Consider the following 24,212-nt stretch of genomic DNA (forward strand, 5'->3'; position numbering starts at 1 on the left):
GACACTGGAAGTTCACAGGGTACTTCCTTGCACTTTTTTCCTTTGAAAATAAACATCTGGGTTCTTACCTTTTAGATTTGGTCCAAAACTCCCTGAAAATCAATAAAAATAGCTGTTCTATGGACTTCAGTGGGTTTGCATCAGGCTCTTTGAACATAAACTTTCAGTCAGGTGGAGTGATGTCAGATACTCCTTGCACAATGTGTTCATAGACAAGAAAGGATTTTCTGAGCTTCATTGGCAATAACGTAGTTTGTCCACTCATTTATAAGAGTAGAAAGTCAGGGGGAAGAGAGCATCTACAAATAAAAAATATATATCACGCCTCACAGTATCCTTTCGGCAAACTGAAGGACAACTCAAAGGGTTGTACTGAATGGGTCTACATCTGGCTGGTGGCTAACCACTAATGGTGTCCCCCACTTAATTCTAGGGCCATTCTCATTCAGTATTTTTATCAATGGTCTGGATGCAGGATTGGAATATATATCCTCAGCATGTTTGCTCATGGTGCTAAGCTGTGTTGTGGACTGTTTGCAAGAGAAACAGGTCTCTTCTTGCAGAGAAAAAAGGTTACTTTGTTTCTATTGTGTTTCTTTTAGTGAAAAAGTACAAAACCTTTATAAAGATAAATAAATATGTTGTAATTTACGCTCTTTTATGATGGTGGAATATTACATCAGGACCTGGAAACAGTGCAAATGTTTAACAGGATACAATCAGCTAACTGCAGGATAATGCCTACTTGGCAATTATAATGTATAATGATGAATACTTGTACTAAAATGAAGATTATGAAAAAATCCAATCATGAGGAGGAAGGTGATTTTATATTTTTCTGTGCATGATGAGTATAATCAACATCAGTGATGCTCAAATATTAGAAAACTCCCATTGATCGGTAGAAATATTTATGTCCCCATTCCGGGTGAACCCCAGAAGGCAGCTAAGCCCCACACAGCCTCTCACTCCCTCTGCCCTAGTAGGATGTGCAATAGAATAAGGACAAAACATGTGACAACACTTGTGAGTTGAGAAAAAGCTTAACAAGAAGAAAAAATAAGACAAAAACAAAAATAAACAAACAAACAAAAAAAATCAGTGATGCCAAAACAATCACCATCAACAAACCTATCCCCATCCAGCCCCCAAGCAACAGCTCCCCTAGAAAAATCTTACCCACCTTTTATTGCCAAGCATGATGTCATATTGTGTGTAATATTCCTTTGGTCAATTTGGATCAGCTGTCCTGGCTGTTTCCCTTCCAGCTCCTTGAGCACTACCAGCCCCTCACTGGTGAAGCAGTATGAGAAACAGAGAAGTCACAGTCCAGCAACAGTTAAAACACTGGTGTGCTATCAACACTGTTTTTCATCACAAATCCAAAACAACACCATACAAACTATTAAGAAAAAAATTAACTCTAATCTGGTCAAAATCTGTACAATCACATAAGACCTGTTGCTAGATTACATATTTTTTCAGGGGGAGTTGTTTGAAAGACTGATCATCAGCCAGATATGTGTGTGACTTGTGATTAAAATGAGTGAAAACAATTACAGTGGGTTCTCATGCTAATTCTACCATTTCACTGATACTTTTAATTATACAATGATAGTTTTCTAAGTATAATTACTTTTATTTCTAAACTTTTATTGAAAAATAAAAAAAAACTTTTTTTTAATGATATTTCATTAAAGATATGAATATTTGGCTATATTCATGAACTCTTTAATATATCTAGTTTGGAACAATATGAGATGTAGTGTTATGTTGTTTTGAAAGTCTAGTAAAATTTCCATAATTCTGAAGGATGTGTAGCTTCAAATGTCACTGAGATGAGAACTATTTTCTTTGAGTGTTTTTTATGCACACTAAACATATTTAGACTATTTCACTTTTTTACTTTGGATACAAAATAACATAAAAATAATGAACACAGATCAAACAAAACTAGGGGGAAAAATTTATACAAAATTTTCAAATCTGAGCTCAAATTTTCTGAAAAGCACTGATATGTGCTTGTATTTTCACATTTTTTAATTTCCTAGATCTTATGTTCTCTCACTGAAGATCTTGCAGTTTTTTTTAGTGTAACCAATTATCCAGTAGGTATTAATGCCTAATGAAAGCCACAGCCATACTCCTTTAGGGGTGCTAGTATATCACTTTTTACATCTTGTGTCTCTTTCTGATGTTTCAAAGATGAAGATAGCTCAGTCACAGTAAATGCCAATTTCTGTAATGTGATTGCCTCATGCTTTGGCATTCCTTCTGGAGCAAAGAACTGACAGTGCTGGAAATGCATCAGTGTATTTATAAGGAACTGAACTGGCATTAATCTGTCATGTCCTCCAGGGAAAGCCAGATAACAAAATGCAAGTGAAAAATAACTTCCACAGATAATCTGTTCTGCATGAAATCAAGGATGCTTTGTGTTTGTCATTTCATCAGCTTGGGTCAGCACTAACCTAAGAAAATGCAATTGGGATTTATATTTTATTTTTCATTGCATTTCACTTTTTCTTTCGTTCCCTTGCACTCTGTCTCGTGCACCTTCTTAAACTTTCTTTTTGGCTTTTTTAGGATCTACATTGCTGTTCTTTTAAAGGTGTCCTGGTTCATCTGTTCAGACACTCATCTTTCTGTAGACAGCTTTTTTAGTCTCTTTCTGATTCTCTTTGACTTTACTAGACAGTATTTTCCTGTTTTCCTGTTGCTGTATACCATCATATGTAAGAGATCTTGCTTTACCTTCTGAAAACATCTAATTTCCTAGCTCTGCTTCTTGAAGTCCTTCTGTTGGTATCCTTTTGCTTCTTTTTATACCATAAAATGATTGTGATTAAGTTTTTGCAGCAGCAGCTGAACAAGATGATTAAAATCTTCCTTTTAGATCAGGTATGTTGGTCATACTGAGAAAGAGTATGACTGGGAAAGTTGGACAGTGCAAACAAGACAGGTCTGTCTTCATGTCATACTGGACTTCAGGTTCTGCTTTACATTCTTTGTCTATCTTTATCATTTATAAAATAATCAATGTTTGTATAATATTTCCCACCCCACTACCTTAGTATCATTAATAGCAAGGAATAGCAGGTTGAAGGAAGAAGAGCTGTATTTTAGATACACTAAGAAGTGAACTTCACTGAGACTGTATGGCATGTTACTTCAACCACAGGTGTTTATTTCAACTCGGATAATATATTTCATAAGTATATAATATATGTGTTTTTTTTTCCTTCTCTGCCTTAAATTCTTACATATTGGTTGTATTTACTGAATAGTAGTTGCTACATTTCACCTCAGGGATGGCTGTACTTCAGTGCTTGGTGAAGTGATCCCTTTGTCTAGTTTGTACTTCAGCTTGTAAAACATTTAAAATCTCTGGGAAGAAAGGTGAAACATGAAGATATGTAGAAATGTGCACTTGTTTTATTCCAAATGAGTTGAAAAAATTTAAAGTAATGAAAATATAAACATTAAGTTACAGGTGATATTTTATAAACAACAGAAATCAGAAAAAAATACTAGTTTAATTCCAAAATAATGACCATTCACTGCTATATTTTTTAACAATTTTTTCATTTTGTGACCGATTTATCAAGTGCTGCGGTCAGCAAATAATGTTAACATACAGTAAAAATTCCTAATGACCACCAGTTGCATGTAAAGTATCAACATTTTGCTTATCGTATATGACACAGAAGGAGGAAGTAACACAACCTGCATTTTATTACTTGAATCAGATGCAAAGGGTTTTCAAAACTTCAAATTCAACTCAAAGCAGCTGTTGGGAAAATATCATTACATTATACCTTAAGCTACAAAAGCCAATTTAATGGTGACATTTTATTTTATTCAGATGGTCCTTTCTTTTATTCTCTCTAACTCAGTAATGCCTGTGGAAATTGTATCTGGATGAAATCACCAGAAGGTGAAGGGCGCATGACTAAAAACATTCTTTAAAGATTATTCAGGGTTACAGTCAAATGGAATAGCAGCACTAACGAGAGCAAAGGTCTCCATAGCTACAGGAAGTAATATTACATCTTTTAGCAGTATGTATAAGAAAACACAGTCCTGTTACTAGATTTGGTTAAATGTTGATTCAGCACTAGTCACTATAGTACACACAAGTATTGTTTAAAAAATGGATACCTCATCCCTCCTGATCAGTTTATGATGGTGTTCACAGGTGTTATTAACTCACACCCCCTTCACAATCGTAACTGTTGCTCTATTTGAATTAATTGTTCCCATGATTTCAGTAAATTATTTTCCAACTGTTCTGTCTCTCTTCTTAGACACTAACACAACCATGTTATGTATTGCCTGAGTAGAGACTTTGTTCTTTTGCCTTTAACATCAACATATAAGGTGAAAACTAGAGGGCGGTCATTTAGGTCAGAGCAGAGGTGGGACCTGTGCCAATGTTCCGGCTGCACCTGTGGTCAGCTGAAGATACTTTGAAAAAGAATGTGAGAATAAAGTCTTACTCTGTTAGCACCTCCCTTTTCTTCTCCTCATGGCAGAGGAACTTCCTGGACTGCAGGTGCATCCTTGTAGCTGGCAGCCCTTGAAACACTTTGCTTCCGTGGAAGTGTCCTCTAGTTCATTTGGACTTTTCTACTTCCATTGTCATGCTCTGTGACACTGAGTTCCCTGATTTAAATTTTCAATTTATGGAAAATAATACTACATTCAATTTTCAGCTTGTTGCCTAATACACCTGGTGCACTGTAGGACTTCTTACAATAGAAATGTTAAAAAAATAATAAAAAAATATATCCTTAGGTATTTAAATTGGAAGAGATTAAAATATAAAACTAAACTCTTCTTCTTTTCATGTCATGGATATAAATCCTGATTTATATAAAAGACTGAGCCCAACAAAACAGAAATGCACCTGGGAGCTAGAGAAAAGAGAAAAGACAAAATAAAAGAGATAAAAAAGAAAACAAGGTCAATGTAGGAAATGTTTATGTTGGCACTTGTACTAATATACCAGGTTTGCTAATATACCTGGTGTATACACGTATACTAATATATATACACATGGTATATACTGACATACACCTATACTAATATACAAAAAGGAAAGAGAAAGAGAGTAGAATAAAGAGAAAAGAGAAAAGAAAAAAGAAAAAAAAAAGGAAAGTAAAAGAGAAGAAAGGATAAGAAAAGAGAAAAAAAAAAGGAAGGAAAAGGTGAAGGAAAGCAGAGGAGAGGAAAAAAGGAAAGAAGAAAGAAGCTTAACGTACAAAATTTTTATTTCAGCACCTACACTAATATACCAGATCCAATATTCCAGATCCAGATTCCTACTGATAGGAAGACCTACTTAGAGCTACCCATAGGAATGAGGTTTCTTCTGAACATTTTGTTTATCTGGGACATATGCAAAAACTCTTTAAAATATGGTAACTGGAAAATTTATTTAATAGAAAAATGAAGAGTTTTGACCTGTGAGCTTTTCAGGAAGTCATCATACTTTTAGCAAACATGATGAAATCAAAATATACATATAGGATGCATAAATATCTCTCTAATAAAACGTAGCTTAAACCAATATACCAATTTTAAATTATGTACATTTTATGTTAAATAAAACACAGAAGAAATACTGTGCTTAATTCACAAGCAAACAAAATGATTTTATTTTCTTTAAAATTCAGTAAACTGAAAGTTATTGTTATATCTTGAGATACTAATTCCTTTGGTGTTCTTTCAAATTGCTAAAATAAAAACAAATAAAATCTTATTATTTATTATTTTTAATGTTTTTGTGTATATTGAAGCTACTAATTCACTTAATGTTCTTTCTTAGATGAATACAACCAACACATTTTCTTGGAGAGTTTACATAACAAACAATTAGAAATTCATGAAGTTACTCTAATTTCAGAGGTGTTCTGATACGCAGTATCTGGTGCATAGCTCTTCATTTCATGTATAGCTTACAATTACCCAAAACATAACTGTTCTTTTATTAGGGGTCAATCAAACCTTAAAAGAGATATTTTTCTCTTCTGATGGGTGTATCAGAGAAGAGCATTGTTATCCATTGTCACAAAGACATTTTTTTTTTTTAAAAAAGGGCAAAACAGAAGCTTAATTATATGCACACAAGGAACTCAGAGAGTTCAAGCTAGTCAGTGCTGTCAAAGAAATTTTTTACAAAGAGAATAGCCTCGATTACTCTGAATAACAGTAATGCTGAGGTAGGAGATTTCTTCTCAAATCCCTGCTGATCCAACTTTTGTCTTTGCAGCTGAATGTTCATTGGACTGGAGGTTGAACTGATGGAGAGATTAGAAGTGCGGAAGCATTGTTGAAATTCTGCAACTGTTATGAAGCATAAACATTAGGAAACTAATTGATTTTCCCCACCTGAATTGTAAAGAGCATATAATATTTGAGTTGGCAAGAGTTAAATGGATTGGTTATTATGAAGATCATAACCTAGAATCTTTAAATGAATTTTTATCCTTTTCCCAGGAGGTGTTTACATTATTTACACAGTCATTGTGGTTTTTCCCTATTGTTTTGAACTATTTCTGCTTGTTTGCAAAATAGAAAGTCATATTTCTTCATGCATAAATGCCTGATTTATGCATCTGTTCCAATAGCTGTTTGAATATAAAAGGGCTGACATGAAATAAAAAAATGGAATTGGGAATTTGTGAGCACTTATGCATCAAAATACACGTATATGTTGAAAAAATAATGGCATTATTTCACTATATTAAGAAATTCATTTATAAAAATACTGATCTGCATGCTTGCTGCAAATTATGCATACATTTTTAAAGTTGAAAAAAGATTAACATGTGAGGAAAGCACATCTTAAAAAACATCTCCATTTTAAAGAACAGATTAATCAATTCTAATGAAAAAAATATGTCTAATTGGAGGAAACGTGCATTTAGAATCAGAGAACAGAGAATCTTCAGAGTTGGAAGGGACGTTTAAAGGTCATCTGGTCCAGCTCCTCTGCATTGAACAGAGATGCCTATAGTTAGATCAGGTGCACAGAGCCCCGTCCAGCCTGACTTTGAATGTCTCCAGGGATGAGGTATCCACCACATCTCTGGGCAAACTGTTCCAGTGCCTCACCACCCTCACTGTCAAAGACTTTTTCTTATATCCAACCTGCATCTACACTCTTTAAGTTGGAAATCATTTCCCCTAGTTCTATCACCACCGACCCTGCTAACAAGTCTGTACCCTTCTTTCTTACAGCCCCCCTTTAGATACTGAAAGGATGCTATCAGATTTTTTTTTGGAGTCTTTTCCTCTCTAGGCTGAGCAGCCCCAGCTGTCTCAGCCTGTTCTCATAGGAGAGATGTTCCATTCATTGGATCACTTTTGTGGCCCTCCTCTGGATGCGCTCCAGCAGGTCCATGTCTCATCTGTAAAGAGGACTCCCCATCTGGATGCAGTACTCAGGAGAGGTCTCACCAGCACAGAGCAGAGGGGCAGGATCCCTTGACCTGCTGGCCATGCTTCTTTTCATGCAGCCAAGGATAGTGTTGGCATTCTGGGCTGTGAGTACACAGTACTGGCTCATGTCCAGCTTGCCATCCACACGCTGTATATTCCAGTTTAACCAGACATTCAAGGATAGGATGTGGGAAGGCACAAAATACAGGCTATCGGGTATACTGCTCACCAATAATAATTTGCTTTCCACTTAACTTACATATGATAACTTTCATGATATATTGTACAGCTTATCGTTCTTTGAAGTATTTAAAACTATTGGAAATTTCTAAATGTGGAAAAGCAAAGAATTTACTCTTGTCTTATTTGCTGGTAATTGGTTGTAATTTCATAGAGTCATAGAATCAACAAGGTTGAAAAAGTTCTCCAAGATCATCCAGTCCAGCTGTTCACCTACCACCAATATTTCCCCAGTAAACAATTTCTCTTAGTACCACATCCAAACATTTCTTGAACACCTCCAGGGACAGTGACTCAAACACTTCCCTGTGCAGCCTGTTCCAGTGCCTGACCACTCTAGGAGAAGAAATTTTTCCTTTTGTCCAAACAAAACAATCCAAGTTCCCTCAGCAGGTCTCCATAAGACTTGTGCCCTAGACACCTCACCAACTTCCTTGCCCTTCCCTGGACACAATCTGGGGTCTTGATGTCTTTCACGTAGTGAGGAGCCCAAAACTGAACTCCATACTCAAGGTGTGACCTCACCAGAACTGAGTACAGAGGGATGATCACCTCCCCCCTCCTTCTGGCAACACTATTTCTGATACAAGTCAGGATGCCATTGACCTTCTTAGCTACCTGGTCACACTGCAGGCTCATGTTTAGCTAAGCATCGACCAACATCCCCAGATCCATTTCTTCCACACAGGCTTCCAGCCACTCTGCCCCAAACCTGTAACTTTGCCTGGGGTAAATGTGGCCAAAGTGAAGGACCCAGAACTTGATCTTGTTGAACTTCATCCGACTGGCCTGAGCCCAGTGATCCAGCCTGCCCAGATTCCTTTGAAGAGCCTTCCTAACCCAGGCAGATTGACACTTCTTCCCAACTTGGTGTCATCTGCAAACTTACTGAGGGTAAACTCAATCCCTTCATCCATGTCATCAATAAAGATGACAAGACAGGCCTCAATACCATCTCCTGGGGAACACCACTTGTCACCGGTCACCAACTGGCTTTAATTCCATTCACCATCACTCTCTCGACCCAGCCCTCCATCCAGTTCTTTATAAGGCAAAGAATGTAGCTTTCCAAACCACAGGCTGACAGCTTCTCCAAAGGAACACTCTCAGAGACAGCGTCAAAGGTTTTATTGAAGTTTAGGCAGACTACATCCACCAAGTGACTCACAAGGAAGTGAGTCACTTGATCATAGAGGGAGATTATGTTGGTCAGGCAGGACCTGCCTTTTGTGAATCCATGCTGGCTAGGCCTGATCCCCTGGTGGTCCCGCACATGCCTTGTGATCTCACTCAAGATTAATACTGTTGTTTTGCATGAAACATATCAAGTAGATTTTATGCTCATATCTCCTAGCAAAGATGTCTAGATACAGTGCTAGAAAGCTTTTCTTGTTGTGTTTTACATCCAGCAGGCAGCTCAGCACAACTGTTCACTCATTCTCCCCAGCTGGGATAGACAAGAGAAGTTTACTAGAGAAGTTTACTAAAGCAAAATCCACATACATAAGCAAAGCAAGAAAAAAAGAAATAATTTATTACTTCCATTGACAGGCTGGTGTTCAGCCACTTCTGGGAGAGTAGGGCTCACCACACGTAACACTTTATTTTCTTGGGGAGTCAAATGTCATCACTCCAAATGCGCTCCTCTTCCTCCTTCTTTAACACAGCTTCTTTAACACAGCTTTTATTGCCCAGAATGATGTCATATGGTGTGGAATAGTCCTTTGGTCATTTTGGATCAACTGTTCTGGCTTTTTCCTCCTGACTTCTTAGCAGGCCTATTTTGCAAATTGCCGCCACTTCAGAAATGATCATAGGGAGCAGTACCGTGCTATTCTGAAACAGGGGAAAACTAATTTCTGTTGTTAAAGGGAGGAGATACATATATGACAGAATAGGAAGGATATAGAGGTTACATTCTTCCACATAAGGAAATGCTTTCCCTGACATTTAACAGTACAAATACAGTTCTGAATGCTTCCTGTTCCTCTGTTGGTATGGCATGTAATGTGGCCTATATTAATTAATTGTTCAGGAAAACACAGATTAGGGAAGCATCTATATTTTTAGAGGTTGCTGGCTTTTAGTAGTTTTCAGTGATTGCCTTGAACTCTTTTATCTGGTTTTGTTGTAAAAGCAACTACAGTAGAGTCAGAATCAGACCCAGAAACAAAGAAATGGAACCTACAGACAGCTAGCAAAACCACGGTTTTTACTTTTACTTTTATCTTATTCAGCTTGCAGGGCTTGGAATTAATTAGAAGGAAAAGAAAATTCTGTTAAATAGGTATTTGTAAAGTAGTTCTACTCAATTTAAAACTAATTGGTTCTAGTTTCTGGATAAGAATAAAAGACATATTCACCTCATGGTATATCCATTTCATCTTACCATTGACATTCATGCAACTTCAACATGGCATGTCAACTACTGGTGATGAAACACTAATGAATCTTTAACAGGACTGTTGATGTAATACTATGCTATGTGTGGTAATAGTTAGGTATATATACTACATTGCTTATTTTTTGTTTTCTGCTTATACTAAATGATTCTAGATTCCTTAGCAATGATCATTATTTTTTTCTACCTGAATTTGGACTTTGAAGTTCATTTTTCATTCTAATTAACAAAATGTTTCCCATAACATTTCCTGTAATGATACCCGTAAAATTTGAAGGGTTAGATTCAAAAAGTAGGATGAATCAGCATAAATGGATAGATTAAGGAAGCAAACAAAAATCACCATGAGTCACTCCCTCTATCATAAAGATGTCCTCATTTTATGCAATATTAAGATATTAATCATAATTTTACACTGAACATGAATAATCTGACTGTTCTATTTCTGAAAACCATGATTGCCTCTGTCCTGTTCTATGCTGATAGCTCTTCCACATCGTTTGCCTGAAATCATGTTTTTTGGCTGTTAAGGAAGTTCAACAGAGAAATTGTTCTGATGGTCATTTCATCTTTTCTTCAGCGAATAAATTTGATGTATGCAGTTATTGCCTTGCGTCAGTTTCTTCTTTCCTTCTCCATAACACTTTACAGACTTGTTCTGATATCTTGCCTAATATATTCACACTGCTTCAGAAAAGGAACAAAATATGTCTCTAGTTCAAGAGGATTAAGATTCTGAAAGTAGATTTCATAAATCATTAGAGAGAAAAATATACCATAATGAATGTTTACATACGTAAAACATCTGCCATTTCAGCACACAGCTACTCTAACATCAGTGAGAACTGCATACATTTGACTTTGGAGGCTATAATAATAAACAAAGACAAAACTATGCATCTTTAAAATTATTTGGGCAATTAAAACCTAGTGAAAGATTGATTTTTCAATGGCAGCCAAGTGACTAGCTTTGGGTATTTGGAGGAATCAGGACTATTCTCAAAATTCAACACCTAGGCTGTTTCCAAAAATTCACAAGTAGTTATGAAATAACATTTCTGGTAATGAAATAAAAATTAAAAACAGGATGTTTTTTCAACAAACAACTATCCAAACAGTCTTAAGATTTTTAAAGATGTTGTGTGAGAAGGATAAGCGTACAAATAAGAGACATTTAGGTTAAAAAAAAAAAAAAAGGACAAAAAAGAAAATAATGGAAAAAATCTTTGAATCATTTTTTTTCAAGACTATTGCAATCAAAACAAAAACAAGCTAAAATTATTGACCACACAAACAAAAGCTTTTTGTACTTTGAACTGGAAAACGCTTATTAGTTGAGAACCCACTTAAAGGGATACACAAATGGGCTCCATTAAAAACAAAACAAAACAAAACAACAAAAACAACAAACACTCTATCCTTTCAAATTCATAAAGCCATTCCTATCTTTGCCCTGCAAGTAGTCTATTCTCATGTGTGAACGTCATTCCAAGTATTAGTCAGAAAATGATTGTCTTTCCTTAGTAATGTTTACCTTTCCTCTGTTTCTATTATTCTGTCACAAAATAAATCTTGAATATTCAATTGGATTCAAAAGTCTGAATGTGTAGATGGATTTAATATGGTAAATTTCACTCCATGGAAAATATGATTTCCAGGGAGGAGAGGTCTTCAAACTTATTTTATTTTTCTTAAATCAAAACAAGGCATCTTAAATCATGGATGAAATAAGTGAGCTCTGAAAATTACATGGAGCCTGCATAGCTTTAGGAGGCTGTATTTAAAATTAATTCTAAAGTGTGAGGCTTGTAGGTTTGGGGATTTTTAACAAAGCTCATTGAAACATTAAACAAATTCCAGCACTGTGGTTTCTTAGCGCTACGTATGGTACATAAAATTCAAAATCTTTTGAGAGCATACACTAAAAGCTGAAAAAACTGTCTGATTAGCCTCTGAATTTTGATATAGGCCTAATGTAGAACCAGCCCAGAAAACATTTTTTCTAACCTCTAAAAAGGTAATGTTTTATCCAGTGACAGCAATAGCAGAAAAGAATTCTTCCTTTAAAGATAGATCTCAATAAAATTTTGAACAAGATATAAGGCTTTTATACCTTTGGTCAGAGGTTTGCTATTTTTAGTGCTTGAAGTCCTGTCCACTCACACATGCCTGCTTTTCTGATAAATCTATTGGTATCTTTTTAAAAATAATTGCTTCTCTTCTATATAGTGTATGTGGTAAGTGTAATTTATTGAATTTATGGTGTATCTTAGATTACATCATCCCACAGCACTTATTTAAATATCCAAGAATTTATATTGCAGCATACATCCACTGGGACAAATTCTACCCTGGTATACCAGGAGAGATCTTGTATGAGGAAGTATACATGGAAGTCAATTAAGTGGCACTCATTTACAGCACTTAACTTTACCATTAAACTCTTAAGCAGGGACTTTAATATTCTAAATATGTATAGACAGGTCTCAGTTAGGAAGTATTTCTGTGGGGAGTTGAGATACAAATACATGACATTTGTAGAAAAGAGCAAGAAGGGTTTTATGGATAATTTTAACTATATAAATAAGCTTTATTATGACAAGTGTCAAATCACAGTAAAACAAAATGTAGGAGTGCTCTGCTTTCTCCCCCATACAAATCTACATTTACCTATAAGCATTTGAAAATTAATTTGTATAGGGATAAATTCTGTCATTCTTATGCTCAAACTAATCACTTTAATATCCAACTCCACCCAATGGTGGGAAAAAAAGTATAATAAAGTTGTCTGAATATTCTCTATCCCTAATAAATCATTATATAGTCACAGCTTGGTGATCATGTTAGCTTAGCATGATAAAGTATCTATACATGTTCCTTTGCTAACATCAACAGAAGAAGGGAAATATGTGACAGTTGCTAAAGATTTACTTCCGAAATCATGCTTCTTATTTGCTTTGCACAAATGGTCAGAGAGAGTGATGAGTGACCTCTTGTTCTGAGTTCAAGCAAGTTACAAAAGGCAGTGTTACTGCTGGTCACTGACAGATGAACTCCTCATTTGTCAAGGTATCTTCTTGAGAAAACAGGTAATAGCCTTGCTAACAACACTGAGAATCTTCTACATTTGGCCTACAGTGCCTGTGCTTTGATTTTAACTATTGCAGAAACGAGTAATACAAGCACATACTAAAGAGCTAATTTCATTAATAGTCAATGGATTGTCTTAAGCTACCGCAGAATTGTAGAACACAGCATCGACAAAGAAGGATGACACAGTAAAAGAATAATAATGAAAGAACACAGTGAGAATTAACAGTTGGCATCTGAGTTGCAAAATTTAAATAAATCTCCGAATTTTAAATCTCTCTGAAACTGAGGCAAGGCAAACAGACACAGAATGATGGCGGATTCAACTACAGCTCTCTTTAGATCCTTAGGCTCTCTTAAAACTAAAGTTCTGCTTTGTCAGATCAATTGGAAAAGTTATTGCAGATTGATATATTCTGAATTGCATTTAGTTTGTTGATGAAGTCACTTATACCTTTGACTGCTAAGACATAGCAAGATGAAAGAAAATACACAGTTTTCTCAGAAATATCATGGGATTTGGATTGAAGGGAAGAAATAAATCCAAATTTATGAGAAGGTATGAGAAGGTGCATCATTTATGCATTTTATCAAAGAACAATACCCTGTACTACTGTATACCATTTTTCTGGCCCAAACCTGTTATCTTCGTCTAGACATCAAATACACTTTTCCTTTGTGTTTTGATATTAATCAAGTATGTTATTTTATTCTATCAATTTTTAAACATATGAAGCCTTTAATTGATACATATGTGTACTGCCCATTTTTCTGTCAGTGAATGGATTGTGCATTTTTTTTGTTATCATCATTTTTGCCATTTTGACAAAAGTCCATTCTTTAATGAGTTTGAAATGACAAAATGTAACAGCCTGTCTATAAAACAACCTTTATGTACATTGATATTAAACTTAAACGCTAAATGGTCAGATTCTGTTGGAAAGATTTTATATATTTTTTTAAATGCATTTAATTCTTTCTATACTATTGCAAGGTCAGCCTACAAAGCATATTTTTTTATTTGATAGCCTTAATCTAAATCTTCCTTGTGATTAACCTCTGATAACCTCTATGGCCTCTATTTAGAATCTATTACCAAGTATATCCACTCTTCCAAATATACCCTGATTCATGCCTCTATTTTAGTACCTGAAACAGCTGCAAATAGATTCATCTCAAGAATTTGGAGATATATGTCAAATCTGTTTGAAGTTCTCTACTGAAATCTTCCTTTCCCCTTCTGAGCCTGAAAGTGAAATCTGATAAGAGAAATGAACTTCTCTTTGACTCCCACTGAATTGTGTGCCCAATCATATCTTGTTGAAGTAAGGTTACCAAACCAGCTGTAAACTTGTTCTCCTTTTTTATCTTTCTTTGTCACTGAAAGATACATTTATCCTGGTCTGGAAGTGTCTGAGATTAGCAGACAAGTTGTATGCCTATATGACATAACAGTGTTTGCATGGAGCAAGTATCATGATTCTGAAAGCAGAAGAGTGGCAGTCTGATATAATGCTGACTGACTCATGTAACAGCCTGGTGCTGTTGCCATGTTTCACAGTTACAGCACTCACGTAGCTCATTAGTGTCTATACTGTACTATGTTGTCTACATAAAGTTGTAGCCTCATGATCTAAGTAAGTCTGGGGAAAAGCAGGTGACTCAAATGTCTTTACTCTCTATGGTTAGTAGGTTGTTCTCCCCTTCTTCCATAGAATTGTCTCTTTCTAGATTTTCCTCCAAGGATTTCAACCCAAATACATTAAAACTAAAACAAAGAATCCCACTAGCATATGTGGGCTGTGGGTCAATTTTAAAAAGAATAAAATCTGCTCTCAGTGCCCTGTGGTGTATTATTTCTTATTAACAATATTTTCCACTTTCACTCTATTTTTTTTTCCCCTCTGTTCTATGCATATAGTGTGTTTTCTCTCATTTGGCTTGCTACTGACAGAGGCTGATTAGTGTCTCTAAATGGGCTCTCACAGGAGAAACAGTGCAGAGCTTTGGAGAACTTTGAGATGACATTGGCAGCTTGCTGACTCCAATTACCTACAGGAAGATAGACCGGTGTTTGCTTGCTCAAAATGTTGTTTGTACCAAAATGTGTACAAAGTAAGCAATCTGTTTTCCCATGTATGCAAAAACAAGGGAGTTGAGCACTTTAAAGGGAATGATTCATCCTCTTGTTTGACTTTAGCAGTCCAAAAGTCAGTTGCAATCTTCCCTGAATTTCAAGAATTCTCATATTTACCAAGAAGTTATTTCCAGTCATATACAAGATTCATAGTGTTCATATTTCATGCTACATTTGTTAGGTACATACCATCCCATAAATCATCTGGAACAGAAACAATATCACGTGGTGAACTGAAGATCTTCAAACTGAACTGTTCATAAGTGAACTGCAGACCACATTTTATTTTCTGGGGGCTAAAAAATAAAAAATTGTGAATATTTTTGAATTAAGGAAAGCATGTGAATTTCATGATCACTTCATGAGCAGATAGAAGGAGAAAGATGCTAGAGAAGCTGACTTTTGCAAACATTTGCTATGCTCAGATCCTCAAACTTATGAATATTACTTTTTGAGCAAATTATGTTAGAAAAGAAAAAGACAAATAAGCTTATATTGCTCTATTTTCATAAGCGTGTGATCATCCATCCTGTTTACAAATAATTACATTAATCATTACAATCTGAGAATTCAGTAACTTCTTAGTATAAATAGTTTATGAGTCTAAGCTTTCCTGTAGACCTGGTTGTTATAAACAGTTTGGCTAATTACCTTCCAAATGTTCCTGTATCTTCTGACTAATGAAAGATCTGCCTTAAGGCTTGTACTCTAGGTATTTTAAACCTAACAACATTTTAAAAAAATAGGATGCTAATACACATCAATACAATGAGGAAATTCACATATTTTTGTCTAGAAAGCTCTCAAGAACATTGCCAGTTAACTGAAGTATATTATTTTATTACAACTGAAGTTAAGCAGATGCTTAAGTGATTTTTTTTTTTTAATAAGAGCATTTTTTTTCAGAATCACAGTGTTACCAGTTGACCACAACAGAATACCTCCATTACGACATTGTTTAAATATAGAATAGCCCTATTACTCTACCCCAGACAGCTGACAAACCAGACTAAATGTAATCGTAGCAGTCACCACATAAGCAGGAAGAACACCGTAGCAGTTAATACAGTGCACCTATGTGATTTTGGTGATATATTTAGATGGGAAAGAAAATGGAAGGGAAATTTAACAAAATCAGTTCTTCGGAATACTGGATATATACATATAATTTGGAAACCTGGGAATTTCAGGAAGCTCACATATATGAGCTGTTGTCACTCCTGTTGCAAAACCTTACAAAACTCTACATCTAAATGTATATTTACCTCCTGAGATACAAGATGAACTTTGAATGTAAAATGTTATATTAAAACAGCTGTTCATGTCCTGTGAGGACAGGCTGAGTACACTTGGATTTTCTAGTTTGGAGAACAAAAGAGGCTAAAACATGGCCTCACTGCTGTCTACAACTTCCTGAGGAGAGAAAATGGAGACAGATATGTCAGTCTCTTTTCCTTGGTAACCAATGATAGAATGTGAGGGAACAGCACAAAACTATTCTGTAGGAAGATCAGATTGGCTATCAGGAAAAATTTCTATACTATGAGGATGGTCATACACTGGAACATGCTTCCTACTGCAGCAGTTGATGCTCTGAACCTGTCTGCTGTCATTATATAAATGCATCACCTATAGCAGAAGGAATTTGTAATACATCTTATCTGAATGTGACTTCAATTAAAAGGAAAGACAGCTCAGTCTCTTTGATGGTGATGTTTGATCTTGAAGCTACTTTGTCTTTCAGTTTCCTTTCAGTAGCAACAAAATGTATAATGTATTAATATTACATATATGATTAATATTCTAAACTAACATAGAATTTTAATTCTGAATGGTGTTTCCCATCATGTAACTGGCTTGAAAAGTTTCTTTGTGCTGATCCACCCCCCTTACTTGATTCTTGCCTTTCTGGTAGGAAGGAATAATGATAAATGGAGGGATAAATAAGAGGAAGGAAATATGGTGATAAGAGAATAAAGTAACTTATAAAACAGTACCCCCCCAAAAAAAACACTTTTTTTTTCTAGGTAGTAGAATGTTACATTACAGTTTGACATTAATGATGTCAAGCTGTAATGCAACATTCTGTAATGAAACACACACCATCACTCCGAATGAAGTTTCTTTATTGAAGGACACTGTCCAGATCTGCTCAAATCACAGTTCTGAAAATCCTGCATATCATATTTAATGCTGGAAAAGTTATTCTAGATATTCTTTGTTGTACCACAATAAAATTTAGGCTTATATTAATATATATATATATATATAGTATAAAAACCTTCACTGTAATCAAACGTGCTCTTGAAGTGTCATATACACAAATTAATTTACTTTATAAACCAAATATTTACCAGATATATGGAAAAGGAACACAGGTTGTGTTATATCAGTTGTCACAGCCACAAAACTTCTAAGTAAATGAAATATGAAAAATGTAATAGCAACATTCAGAGTAGAACAGAATTGCTTTTCATTTATTGTGCTGAAGTGCGGCATATTCACTTACAAATCACTATCATATCTACTACTGCATTTATTCTAATCATTCTTCTAAAAAAAAAATTAAAAATAAGTAGGTGCCTTTTGTTGTACCATGAAAAACACATGCTATGACATGGAAATGAGTCTGACTGTTTGTGGCTGAACCCATTTGGAGAAGCTGGAGACATGTCTCTTTAAGGGTAGGTACTATATTAGCATGGAATAGTGGAAATGGAAGTTCCATATGTGTTTAGATTAGTATATAGTCTCCAAATAACGTTTATGTCTGGCATAGTCTGGTGTATATGGGAAATGTACTTACAGTATATGAGATGTTCTAATTGATGTCTTAAGAATAAAACAAATGGAGAGCATTTCTAATAATTCACTGAACATTTGAAGCACTAGTGGCAGTATAATGTAAGAGAAATTCTCTCTCAGACTGGTAGAGAAATTACATAGTGTGGATTGTGACCTATGTTGGTATCACAGAATTTTGTTTCCCTTAATAAAATCAATTTAGGTTTAAGTGATACTCCACATTACATGTTATTACTTGTATTTCCTGGATTATATGCAAATATTAATGTTTGAGTATGTTTTATTATATAAGAGCCCTTATTTCTCTTTGCAGTGGAATATCTCATACTATGTACAGAACTTCTCAGGCACTGAAGAGTACAGAATGATAAATGAGTTTTAAGCAATGACCAGCTATTATGACTGTGATCAGGAAATGAAAAGAGGATAGTTTACCCTGTTATTTGAATTAGAAGTCTGTGAGGTTTAGTTCAAAGTATGGCAATGAACAAAATAATGTCTATGAAATATATGTCAATTTATCTTTTTTTGACAGTTTTCTTATTTAGACAGACAAATTTTTAGTACCATATCAGCAAGTAGCTACTTTACTCAATATGTGCTTCCTACTTAGCATCCATTACATGAACAATAAAGGAAAAAATTATTCAAGTTCAATGCTAAGTTTCACTTCTTGTAAAAATATAAATTTTCATACAGTCTGCACTAACTGAATCTGGAAGGAACTGTGAGATAATAAATGAGAAAAAGTGTCATTTTCAATCTCTTTGTAACTTTTAATATATTAATACTCTACAAGCAGAAAGTTTTCTTTCTAGTGTTTAAATATAGTCTTGGGACTGGAGTGTTTAAAAATGCTGTAGGCATTACTTTATTCACATATAAACAACTTTATAATATTACAGACATTGAATATATGAGTTTATTTATTTAAATTTAGAAATAGAATTTTCTATTTCTAAATAATGTTTATCATAATTTCATAATAATAATAATAATAATAATAATAATATCATAATAATTTCTAAATAATGTTTATCATCTTCCTCTCTCTCTCTCTCTCTCTCTCTTTCCTTCCTTCCTTCCTTCCTTCCTTCCTTCCTTCCTTCCTTCCTTCCTTCCTTCCTTCCTTCCTTCCTTCCTTCCTTCCTTCCTTCAACTAATATAGGGGTCAAAATTTGTTTTCTAATCACCATTGCAGTTCTTTCCATACACAAAAGTTCAGTCACCAGGAACCTCTGGTTTTCTGCGTGTTGTCTGACTGCACACTCGAATCAAGCAGAGTTCCTTGTGAAGTACTATGTTCTCAGCTGTATACATCATAAAGGATTCTGGATTGTGTAACTGGTCACAGTCCAAATCAAATACATATTACTTTTTTCAAGTGATCTCCTCTTTTGTAGCAAACTGAATTCCAATTCATATCAATGGCAAAAATTCCCATTAGTTTTCGGGGACAAAGATTAAACTCTGTAATGTATGTTAAAGGTTTTGTTGCAATAGTCAATTCAAAAATACTGTGTGGCATGAGGGATATTTAACACTAAGAATTCATCCATTTTGGCACTGAGAACAAAGAGAAAAATATTCTAAAGAGCAGCATGCAAACTCCTTTCTCCAATTAGAATTATGTCTGTCATTAAGTCAATGCTATGTCAAATTATGTTTACGTGTAGGAGAGATTAACCTTGCTGCTTATGAGCAAAAAGGAAGCTCACTACAGCACACAAATTTTTACTCTCTTCCTGCTGCCACAATATTTTTTTTTCCAGAACTATTTTTTTTTCCACTAATATTTGGAGAAAATAAGTATCATATCTGTTCTTTGTACTTCTCTCTTTTTATCTTTTTCATTTAAAGATTGATTTTTTATTCTACTCTGAAATTTAATATACAGTCAAAATTTCTGATAACATTTTCTTTCAAAATGCACTTTGAAATTCTGTCACCTCTTAGAACTTGTATTTCTTTTCTGTTTGTGTTACAGCCCTTACCTTAATTTCCCTTATTCACAGCTTTCAAGTCACCCATATAATCTTCTGGGAATGACATGAGCTTAAAAAGCTGTGTTAAATAGCTTGATTATGGAAAAGGCGAATGTTGTATTGCCTGGATGGTAATACCCAGTGTCTTGTTATAAAAACAAAAGTTATAAAATGATAAATTCCTGAATGGTAGCCAGAAGAACATGAAAAGAAAAAGCACCTGATTTAAAAAAAAGACAAATGACTACAGAGATACTATTCCTGAGAAAGAATATTGCCAAAATTATATGAGACATATGGCTTTATCTTATTTTTGGTGTGCTCTTTAGAGAGAGTTAAAATTTATTTATTTCAGGTCTTTATAACAATTTAGAAAAATGAGTTGAGCACAGTGTATCTGGATACACTTTGCAGAAGTGCAAGGCCCTTCTGGGAAATGATTTCATGAACAGAATAACCTTCAGCTGAGCCAATGTTTCCTTGACTTCAGAAAACTCTAGTAGCCTCATCTGCAGCAGACCTGTTAATCTAACATGATTATTTTTACTGAGTTGATGCTACAGAATGAGAGGGAGATCCTAGGACTTGAAGAACTTGTGTCCAAATGTAAACTGAATTTTACTGAAGTATTCTTGTTTGACTGTTTTACAGTTACATTACTTTGTTTAGATGAAGCAGAAATAAAGTTGATGTAGGTGTCTGATGTTGGACTGGTGTTTCTACATTTCTCTGTGGCTTGTAAAGTTAATTGCATATAGGTGGTGTTTAGCATATAGGTGATACAAGAAAAACATATGATTTCTCTTTTGTCTCTTGAAGTCAATAGGAGATTATACATATGTATACAAACATCATTCAAGTTTGCATCAAGCCCATCTGGTTCTAGGAATGAAAGCATCTTCCAGATAGGATTTTTTCCTACTCTGAGGGTCTGTCACTAGGCTGAGGATTTGAAACACTTAACAGACAACTTTTAAGGAATGGATGAGGCTTCTCTGCTCTCTTTTAAATTGTTTGTAGTGGGTGATTCACATATTTTATTTGCCTCCTACTTAAACCTCTGCTGAGCAAAATCCGCTTTCAGATAGCCTACACAGCAGAAGGAGCTGTGAGGGGATTTCCAAGTGACAAGCACCGTTACTAATAAATTGTCTCAGAATGTAAAAATGTGACCCTCTCAGGTGGTTTAGCCACAGTGTTTGCAAACTGTGACCAAGTATCAGATTCCTGCCTTTTTGCTAAGCACTTGCCAGGGAACAATATAGGGCTGCGACTTCTCGTTCCAGCTCTGATTGTGTAGCCCATAATTAAGGATTTGGATAAGGACGAATGGCAAAGAATGCCACTGTGCAATTGGCTGTAACCAATGCGACCTGAACTGATTCTGAATCTAAACTAGAGAGAGAGAGAGGAAGAGAGAAATGACCTCTTCTACCCTCTCCCATGATCCGTGTATGTAGTTAGCGCAGACTCCCCTGCCAGGCTTTTCATCGCTGTGCTTTTAAAACCATTAGCTTGCTTTGTAGTCTTAGCAAGACATACATTTTTGAGCTATCATAAATGAAATCTTAGAAGATACCTTTCAACATATGCCAGGCACAGTTAAAAAAGAAAAGAGCCATTGTGGTTCTTTAAAGAGGGAAGAACATCTCAGGGTTTGGTGCAGACATTTTATAGAATATGGAAAGTTTGAAAGAAACTAATATGGAATATAAAGACACAAGAAAACATGGCTGCTTTAGATGGAGAGGCCATGATCTGGATAGACTGCAGTTTAAAGAAAATTCTTTCCCCTACATATTTCATCTTCTATGGTACATCATATGATGTTACTTTGACTCCAATTAACTTACTCCCGATACTCTTTTCTTTGATAGAAATCAAGAATACATTACTAAAGGGTTATGTATCTGGTATAATCCAGATGTTTTCTGCTGCTTAGGAGAAAACATATGACTGGAAAGAACGTATATCTCAATTTATTTAGGAAAAAAATAAGTTTATGATTTTTCCAGTGGAAGTTTTATGTGGCATTTGGATAACACTATGTGGAACAGATTTTGCTTTCCATCTTCCAGATTTCCTCAGCATACAGAGGTGCCAAGACTCTTTACCTGAATCTGGATTCGGGTCTGAGTCTAAACTTAGCACTGACATAGAACTTTTTTATAATTCACACTGATAAAGGAAAAGGGTTTTTATTGCAGACCCAGATTCTAAACATGCCTTGAAGCTGGCACCTTGTGAACCAGGCGGCTCAAAACCTCCCTATGCTCATATGCTGCTTGCTAAGGTTTACTGATTTCAGTAATTGGATAGGTTCTATGGACAAGTTGTGTAAAAATTATTTTTATTTTTTTTCTGGCTCTATTTCTAGTCTGTTTATTTGTGGGTTTTTTTTTCTTGTTTTTATTTATTTTATTTCATTTTTAGTCTTTTCTTTCTCAGTCATATGCATTTATTTAGCATAGGGAGGGACAATGAGGGCAGGGAGGGACAAATAAAAATACCTCTCCGGTTCTCTTCTGCTTTGGAACAGAGAAATTCTTATAGTCTTAGTCTTGTGCTCTGTATTTACTTTAACTGTGTCCTTTCCCTGGAGTTAAATACTCTTTCATAAAGAATGCTGTAGGCTTGGATTCCTTACTCCTGATTTCATCCCAGCTGTACTCTATGTAGGATAAATTCACAAAATGATGGTAATTTTCACCTCCTTTTGCTAGGAAAGGGACATTTCAGGAATGGGCCTTTGACCATCTTGTAAACTCAGCCTTACATTAATGTGACTCAACTCAATGACAGAATAAATGAAAAGTGTAGTCCTACCCATGCCATTATCATCAATATCTTGGAAAAACAGTTTCATGGATCCTTCCACACATTCCTCTATATTGACTACACAGATTCGGTATTTACTAGGTTGCATATACAGATATTGATATTGTCCATAAGAATCAATAGTTCAATCATTCCTTACAATCTATTTGCATCTGATTCTTATTCAAAAGTATTGCACATTTTCCTTGAGGTCCAGAACAGAGGACTGTATTTTCTGAGGAAATTCAAGATATTTGCTCCAAAAGACAAAGTGGGTGATTTAGAGCCTATATTTTTACAAGGTATATTGACAACTATCAGCATAACAGGCATTTGTGCACTTTGAACTTGCAAGGTCTTAGTAAAAAAATTTGTTTCCTGCTACACTTCTGTGAAGTATATACAGAGGTCAGGAGTCTTTGGTGGATATCTGCACAGTACAAAGTATGAAACAAATAATAATGATTTCTTCTGGAGAGTAAAGCTTTTAATGAGTGTTGGCAAAGAAATAGAAACAAGGGAAGAGAGAAAGGGAAAGGGAAAAGGAAAGGAGAAAGAGAACTAGTCACTAAAAATCTTTCATTCTGCAGAGGACATAAGAAAAATACATCTTTAAGCATGGGGTGTATTTTAGTTCCACATTTTCCACACTCTGATATTCAAAACTCTTCAAAAATAGGCACAAAGATAGCTTCAGGGCAATTTTATCTTGTAAATGGTACTAGACGTGGATTTCCTGGATCCATGTGGTATTTCACTTTACTTTTCATTTATATATTCTTTTTCTATTTTTATTTATTCAGTAAGGAAGACGTTTCTATCATAATATTATGACTTTTCCCACTTAGAACCTCAATAAATTGTTTCAAAAACTTATTAGAAACATTTATTTCCACAGTAATTGAATAATTTTTTTATAGCTGATGAAAAACTATGTTAGAGGTTAGAATAAACTCTTATTTCCATCACCCAAAATGGCTGTATTTTTTCGAAAGAAAAAAACAAAAAAAGACATGAGAAAGAAACTCTGTTCTTCATGCGACATTTGCAAATCACATCTTCCATGAGAGGAAATCACATTCTGTAGTTTAAAATATTGATTAACCACAAAAACATACAAAGCAGTGCCCTATACTAAAAGCACACGTTTCAACTCATGGGCAGTGTAGCAGTGGATAACCGCAGAATACTGATACAAGAAAATAAGAGGATTTTTAGTAGTTATCATTTCTACTTAGCATGACTGAGGATGATTGGCTGTAAATAAGTTGCCAGTACTGGAAGTTTGTTA

At 35.0% G+C, this 24,212-nt stretch overlaps 1 long non-coding RNA gene across 3 annotated transcripts; it reads right to left on the reverse strand.

Moving 5' to 3' along the window:
• Positions 1 to 37: 37 nt before the first annotated feature.
• Positions 38 to 19,390, reverse strand: LOC112532981. Of its 3 annotated transcripts, XR_003076641.3 has the most exons (5): positions 19,313 to 19,390; positions 16,580 to 16,727; positions 15,504 to 15,610; positions 1,184 to 1,293; positions 38 to 299 (listed from the first exon to the last, which is right to left on the reverse strand). It is a non-coding gene; the product is annotated as an uncharacterized LOC112532981 (long non-coding RNA). The 3 variants fall into 3 exon arrangements; XR_005840574.2 differs by lacking the exons at positions 38 to 299; positions 1,184 to 1,293 and adding an exon at positions 5,762 to 9,522; XR_005840573.2 differs by lacking the exons at positions 38 to 299; positions 1,184 to 1,293 and having other exon boundaries at positions 5,762 to 15,610.
• Between the last annotated feature and the right edge of the window lie 4,822 nt (positions 19,391 to 24,212).

Source organism: Gallus gallus, chromosome 1 (genome assembly GCF_016699485.2).
Source record: "Gallus gallus isolate bGalGal1 chromosome 1, bGalGal1.mat.broiler.GRCg7b, whole genome shotgun sequence".
In the NCBI taxonomy this organism is placed as follows: Eukaryota; Metazoa; Chordata; class Aves; order Galliformes; family Phasianidae; genus Gallus; species Gallus gallus.